An 8,362-nucleotide genomic window follows, 5' to 3' on the forward strand; every position below is an offset into this window, starting at 1 on the left:
GCTCCTGCTCATCCTGAAAAAGTAACTATAAAAACTAGCAAAAGCCAAAACAAAACAAAACAAAAAATACTATAAAAACTACCAAATCTTGTCGGAGTAACTTGAGGAAAATCCAATTCCCAGTGTTCGCCAGGACTAAGTCCCCTTTCCATAACACCTAGAGGTGCTGTTTTCATTTCGTTTCGTTTTGTGTTGTGTTGTGTTGTTTTGTTCTCCTCTTGGGTTCACCTGGGCAAAGATGGTATAGCAGCAGATACTTTCTTCAGCTGTTTCATCTGGGTGGTGTAGAAGGTATCTGTCTCTAATTAACTCTTTCAGTTTGATTGATCCCAGGTGTATACTCTGATGAATTTTGGAGAGAAGGGATGGCCATAAGGCTTCTGGTAGAATGGAGTATCGATCTGGGAGAACCCACAAGTCCTCTATCTTGGTGGACGCCTGCTGTCTGGCCCAATTTTTTCCCTCACTGGTGTATGTAGGACACTTACTGTGGTCCTCAACCTTACTTTAATATAGTTCCTCATGCCGGGCAGTGGTGGCACATGCCTTTAATCCCAGCACTCGGGAGGCAGAGCCAGATGGATCTCTGTGAGTTCGAGGCCAGCCTGGTCTATAGAATGAGATCCAGGAAAGGCGCAAAGCTACACAGAGAAACCCTGTCTCGAAAAACCAAAAAAAAAAAAAAAGCTCCTCATGTTGTAGTGACTTCAAATCATAAAATTATTTCATTGCTACTTCATAACTAATTTTGCTACTGTTATGAATTGTAATATAGACCTAAGGGGTCATGACTCACAGGTTGAGAACCACTGCCGACCTGGCTCAGGCAGGAGGGTGAGAATCGAGGGAGGGTTCAGTGTTTTCAGTAGTCCCACTGACTCTGCAGCTGTTCTTTTTTGCTGTGACATCAGCAAATCTGTTGCCCCAGGCTTCACCTAAGTCCCCTTTTTGGTGCCCTGGACAATGGGTAACAGCCAGTTTCTCCCAAATAGTTTCACCCAAATAACTGCTATGAGAGCAGAGGGCTCCTCTTTGTGTTTTGCTGTGGGCTGTTCTGTATGGCAAATGTGTTGCTCTGATTGGTTAATAAATAAAACACTGACTGGCCAGTGGCTAGGCAGGAAGTATAGGGGGGGCTAACAGAGAGGAGAACTGAGGGAACAGGAAGGAGAGGAGACACTGCAGCCGCCGCTGCCAGGACAAGGAAAATGTAAGGTACCAGTGAGCCATGAGCCACGTGGCAAAGTATAGATTAATAGAAATGGGCTGAATATAAGAGTAAGAGCTAGACAATGACAGGCCTGAGCTAATGGCCAAGCAGTTTAAGTAATGTAAGAGTCTGTGTGTTTATTTTATAAGTGGGCTAAGGGACTGCCCGGACTTAGCGGGACCCCGAGAGAAAAACTCAAGCTACAGTGTTTGGTTTCCTTTCCTGAGGTCAACAGATCCTGCTTCTGGCACAAAGCACCATGGATGTGTGCAGTGGCAGAGGCATATCGGCTATCTGTGTAGATGTTGACTGTTCAGGTGTTCCCCCACAATATAGCCTGGCTCGAGGCTATCAGCTCTGCCTTTTGGGCTGCTGTCCCTTTAGACAGAGATTGGACCCAGATTACCTCAGTGCATGTCACTACAGCTGCTCCTGCAGACCTGACTCCATACGGTACATAGCCACTTCCATCGGTCAATAGGGTCATGTCTGCCTTTCCTGAGAGGCTGATTATAGTGGGTAGCTGTTCCAGCTTTGACTTTGAAGCACTGCCCCTAGTGAGACAGCCAGTAATTGCCACACCTACCTATGGCCTGCCCCTAGGGCGTGACTAAAACAGGAGCCCTTAAGACCTGAGATTCATACGTGCTGGCCCTCTTGATCCTGGATGCTGGATTGCTGACCAAGTCAGAGTTCTCCAGAGAACCACACTGGACTGCACCTCACCTCTCCTGGATCCTGTAACTGACCCCTTTACTTGTTGTAAGTTATCCCTTTAAATAAACCTCTTTTAACTATCAGATAAACTACATGGAGTTGCCTTGTTAGTTCCCCACTTTAGCTGGTCTCAGAGGTCCAGTCATCCATACTGCAGGTGATCAATAACCTGGGCACAGTCATGGACTGGCTGTTCTTCAGGGTCTGGCAGGATTGAATACTGCAGATAGAATCGGATCCTGGGTGCATCTGAAAGGAGAGCCTGATGATGGGTAAGACATGTATTCAACATCCAGTGCTCAGAGGCTCCCTGAAGGAGCATCTCATTGGAGTGGGGAGTGGTGACAACCAGCTCCTGTCCCACGGCTAGTTTATCAGTTTCCATTAACAACAGTGTGGTACCAGCATGCCATCCTGCTGCAACAGGGTCTAGGCATTTAGACAAATAGGCCACAGGCCTTCTCCAGTGTCCCAAAGTTTGATCAGTATGCCTTTCACCACCTTGTGTTGCTCATCCACAAACAACTGGAAAGGTTTAGTAATGTTAGGTAGCCTGAGTACTGGGGCTGACATCAAGTCCCCCTTGAGCTTTGGGAATGTGTTCTTTTCTTTGCCCTTCCAGCTTAGGGGAACATTCCCTCCTAGGCTCTGGTAGACTGGTTTTCTATTTCTGCAAAATTGGATATCCATAGTCTATAGTATCCAACTGTACCCAAGGATTCTCTCACCGTCCTTTTATCCTGTAGTAATATAGCTTAGTATCTGCTTGAGGGAGGGCAGGGTCCTGCTGTCACCATCTAAGCAACAGCATAGATAAGTTATTTTACCTCAGATAAGGTACCTTTTCAGAGAACTAGGTCTTTTTGCAGATACGTGGTAGCTGGAGCATGTCAAGCTCATAGATTGCTGGCACTCCTTCAGGGTGCATGCATTGATGATGAGATCATCCACATACTTCAAGAGGGTGAGAAGCAGGTGCTCTTGGTGGTACTCTATGGGATAACTCATCCTTAACAGGCCTGAGGGCCAGCTGGCCTAAACCAGTAATAAGATACTTTCTGAGAGCCAACCTGGGTCTGCCTAAGGGTCTTAGCAACAGCAGCTGAGACATGATCTGGAAATGACCTGGACCAATGAGAGGCAACCATGTCACACCAGCAGATGCATATTCATCAGACCTCCCCTCAGGGTGCAGGGTATATAAGGTTTGCCTCTTCCTGAATAAACTGAGCTTGCTGTTTCAACATCCTCCCAGGGTCTGTGTCATTGTGTGCCTACTTGCCCCCTCCACCAAAGGGAACAGCACAGGACCCTGCCACAGTACTCAAGCAGGACCACACTAAGAGCTTCATCAAACAGAGTAGATGAGTTCTTAAATCCCTGCCACAGTCTACTCCAGGTCAATTGGCCACTGGACCCCGACTGGGGGGTCTATCTATTCAAAGGTAAATATAGATTGGCTCACAGGTGCCAGAGGTGGAAAGAAAAAGGAATCCTTCAGTTCTAAGACAGTGTATTCAGTTTGTCCTGGATCCAATAGGCTGAGCAAACTGTAAGAGTTTGTCACAGTACAGTGGATAATATCTACTCTCTTCTCTTAAGTCCTGAACAGGATGATAGTCTTTGGTGCCTGGCTTATTAACAGGGAGTAATGGAGTGTTCCAAGGTGAGTGGCTGGGGACCATAATTCCTGCATCTCTAAGATGGCTAACATGCTTTCCAATGCCTGCCTTAGCTTCTCCAGAAATTGAGTATTACTTTACTGTTGTAGAAAAATTATTTTAAGGTATGTTACATGTTTATGCTCTAGAACATTTGTTTAATGATGCAAAGATGTGTTGCATTCTTTTATGTTCCATTTGTTTAACTCTGTGAAGTTGTGTTACTTTGCCTGTCTAAAACATCTGAGGGTCTAATAAAGAGCTGAATGACCAATAGTGGGGCAGGAAAAAAGATAGGCAGGGCTGGCAAACAGAGAGAATAAATAAAAGGAGAAATCTGGGAGAAAGAAGAAGAAAGAGGAAAGGAGAAAGAGAGGAGGACATCAGGGGCAACCACCTAGCTACACAACCAGCAACAGAGTAAGAAAGAAAGAAGGTATACAGAAATAGAGAAAGGTAAAAGTCCAGAGGCAAAAGACAGATTGGATCATTTAAATTAAGGAAAGATAGCTAGAAATAAGCCAAGCTAAGGCCAGACATTTATAATTAAGAGTAAGCCTCCATGTGTGATTTATTTGGGAGCTAGGTGGTGGCCCCCCAAAAGAGTAAAAAACAAACAACAACACTTTTCTGTTAGATGCAAGGCTGAGCTTGAGAGTTTAACACAATTGGTGGCCAGTGTGAGACCAATCCAGGGGAGTTGCCTCAGCCCACACTCTAGGGAACTTTAGCATTAACTCTGTTAAGACGGGGGTCACCCACACCTGGTTTCTCAGTACTCTCTTCTGTTATTATATATTCTTCTGATAAGGGGCAAATCACTAGGATGGCTTGGTATGGACTCCTTAGATTCAGAGAGGCTTTATTCTCACTGAATGTAATGGTGGCAAGAAGTTTTCTCAACAAAACACTACCGATCAGGAGGTATGAACAATCTGGCATAACAAGAAAAGAATGAGCCACAGTACCTTGTAAGGGTCCACTTCCCAGGTGGTGATACAATCATAGGTTCCAATACCTATGAACTCTTGGATGGTAGTTCTTTTATTAGTTAGAGGTCCCAGGGTGTCTTAGTTAGGGTTTCTATTGCTATGAAGAGACACCATGACCTAGGCAACTCTTATAAAAGAAAACATTTAATTGGAGTGGCTTATAATTTCAGAGGTTTAGTGCATTATCATCATGGTGGGACATGTTGTATGCAGGAAGACATGGTGCTGGAGAAGAAGCTGAGATCTCTACATCATGATCCACAGGCAGCAGGAAGTGAATTGTGTCACTGGGCCTAGCTTTAGCATAGAAGACTTCAAAGCCTACCTCCACACAGTGACATACTGATATAGAAGTGATGAAAAAAAAGGGTAGAGTATTGAATCTAAAAAACAACTTTTGGTCTCAAAATACTTTACATTGGCATGGATTTTGGTTTATTAATACAGGTTTAGGGAGCTGGGTGGCAGTGGTGCACACCTTTAATCCCAGCACTCAGGAGGCAGAGCCAGGCAGATCTCTGTGAGTTAGAGGTCAGCCTGGTCTATAGAGTGAGATCCAGGACAGACACCAAAACTACACAGAGAAACCTTGTCTTGAAAAAAAAATACAGGTTTAGGGTTAATTTTGTTACACTATATGTTTATTTCTGCTCTTGTTTGGGGTATTATGTTTATGCAGCTCATTTGAAATTGTAATATATAATTAAGAAATACAGATTAATAATTAGTCATCTGTAATAGTCAAATTTATAGACATATTAGTTAGTTTTTCTAGATATGCAAAGTTATATTACAGATAGAAAGGCAATCTTCAAACATTTCAAAGACCTACAAAATATGACATTTAAAATGTTTTAAGAACTTAGACTTTTCTGGACAATGAGACACATCTGCTCCTGGCAGCACCATTACTTCAAAGAGGATGATGGGCATTGAAAAAAACTCGTTATGGAATTTACTTTCAATATGGCAAAGACTAGCCATTTGGGCAAGAAACTGATCTTGCCTGGACTGCTTGACAATATGTTCTATAAACTTGACTTGCAGGACCCATAGGAAAGTGACCACTGAACTTTGCCAAAACAAAGCAGGATGGTCCTTCAGCTTCCTGCTTCACAGAAGAAACTGCCAGACATTCTGCAGGACACAGAAAAGTGACCGATGAACTTTGCCAAAATAGATAAGACAGTCTTCAAATTTCCTGCTTCACTAAAATAGTATGCCAGACATTCTAGGCTTATAGGCTGAAGACAAATGCCCCAAGGTTACAAAAGAACTTTGGAAGACTGTCCAGGCAGCTAGATGTCTCTTGTCATTTCTAGAATTTTGGAAATTTCTTGCAATGCACTTTCTGTTACTGAGGTAATATTATATGCTCCTGGGATCTTGGATGGAGTTGAACACTAGATAGTTATAATTATAATTTTCCTTAGTTATGATAAAGGTAAATTAGATATAAAACTTTAGATTCACTAAGATAGATTAATGTTTTCTCTAATTTTGTCAAATACAAATAGACTAATATTATAACTATTATTCTTGCTTGATAACTATTTTATTATATGTAATTTTACTATGTTAAAGTTAAAACCTTCCTTTTTGATTAGACAGAAAAGGGGAAATGCTGTGGGTTGTCTCTCTGTACTCTGAATATGTGTTGCTCCCTTTGGTTAATAAATAAAGCTGCTCTGGCCTATGACATGGCAGAATAGAACCAGGTAGAAAATCCAAGCAGAGATACAGGGAGAAGAGGGCAGAGTCGGGGATACGCCATCAAGCCACCCAAGAAACAAGATGTGAAAGTACTGGTAAGCCACCGGCCACATAGCTATGCATAGATTAATAGAAATGGGTTAATTTAAGATGCAAGAACAAGGTAGTAACAAGCCTGAGCCATAGGCCAATCTGTTTGTAATTAATATTAAGCCTCTGACTAGTGATTCGGGAATAGGCAGGTGGGAGAGATTCGTCCATCTACAACACACTTCCTCCAAGAAGGCCATACTTATTCCAATAAAGCCACACTTTCCAATAGTTATACTACCTATGGATACCATTTTCTTTCAAACCATCACACGGGGTAGGGTCAGCATTGAACGAGTTGTACCCACATCCAACAGGAACTGGAGAGTTTTGCTCCCCACTTTTCCTGTGACCATGGGGCCCTGGAGCTCACTGGTATGGAGCTCTGGCTCTGTCAATCTGATCCTGTAAGACTGAGGACCTGTCCTTTTTTTCCTGTTTGCATTGTGGGCATTCATTTTTCCAATATCCTTTTTCTCTACAAAGTACATATTGGTCCTTCTCCAACCTGGCTTGAGGCTGATTTGGTTGCCTGCAGTACATTTGTTTTTATTGGACCTTTCTCTGAATGCAGCCACCATAATTCTAGCCAGCCTTCTGTCTTCCTTCTCATCTGGATCTTTTGTTATAAATAAATTGTCTTCTGAGTTATTTTGAACTGTGACCTATTCATTCCCTTGAGCGCTTCTAATTTCTATAACTTCCTCTGGATATCTAGGGCTGGCTAGATGGCAAAAACAATATTAATACCCTACTCATTTTCTGTGGCATCCAGATCAAGGTAGGTAAACTCTCAGTAAACCACCCAGAGGTGCTCCAGGAACACAGCGGGGGATTCCTGACTTCCCTGAATTACCCAGGTACCTTTGAGAGATTAGTTGGCTGTCTAGGTTCTGCTCCCATTCCTGTCAAGAGGGCCTGGCACTAGGTGCCCCCTCACCCTGACCAGTGTTAGGATCCCAGTTTGGTAGGATTGAGGACAATATTCACTCAGCTCATTCCTCTATGTCTGCTCCAGTGACCCGAGTACCCATCACAGGCTCCGGGGCTTCAGGCTTGATTTGATCTCTCTCCTCAGCAGTAAAAAGGGTACCTAGAAGCTGCTTATGGTCAGCTCAGGTGGGTTGACAGGTGAAAAAAACAGTTTCTAACAGATTGATGAGGGCCCGAAGCTTCTCAGAGAAGGAGGGTTGTGGGTCTTCCAGTTATATAGATCACTGTTGAGAAAGGAACACAAACTGAAAACAGATCTGGACCTCTGCTCCCTGCCAGCTCCTGGTGACAGTGGCAGTGGGGACCCTTAAGGGAGTGACTCTCAAGAAGAAGAATGGGTGGGGTCTGGCTCAGCTGAGGTGGGGCATAATCCAGCCTTCTCCAAGTGTGCAAAGTGGAGACCAGGTCAGGATAGACTCTTGGGACTGTTAGTGCATGGTCTCCTTCAGACAGTTAGATCTTAGATGGCCTGGGTGTGTGGATTGTAAAGTGGAAGTTCTCCCCCTCTTCCTCCATCCCCACAGGGGACAGAACAGAGCATTTTACTTAGATTTTTACTCAGTCTGTGACTTGGTAACTGTCTTAGGGTTTCTATTGCTATGAATAGACACTATGACCATAAAGGAAAACATCTAATTGCAGTGGCTTACAGTTTCAGAGATCTAGTCCGTTATCGTAATAGTGGGACATGGTGGCATGCGGGCAGACATGGTGCTGGAGAAGAAGCTGAGAGTTCTACATCTTGAGCCACAGGCAACAGGAAGTGAACTGGGCATAGCTTGAGCACAGAAGACCTCAAAACCCACCCCCACAGTGACACACTTTCTCCAACAAGACCACACCTACTCCAATAAGTCCACATCTCCTAATGGCACTACTCCCTTTGGGGGCAATTTTCTTCCAAACTACCACAGTAACTAAAATGAAGGAGCCCTATTTAAGGACACAACATTTCAGCCAAGGAGGGGGTTCCAGGAGGAGAGAGA

This window comes from Peromyscus leucopus, chromosome 2, assembly GCF_004664715.2.
Source record: "Peromyscus leucopus breed LL Stock chromosome 2, UCI_PerLeu_2.1, whole genome shotgun sequence".
In the NCBI taxonomy this organism is placed as follows: Eukaryota; Metazoa; Chordata; class Mammalia; order Rodentia; family Cricetidae; genus Peromyscus; species Peromyscus leucopus.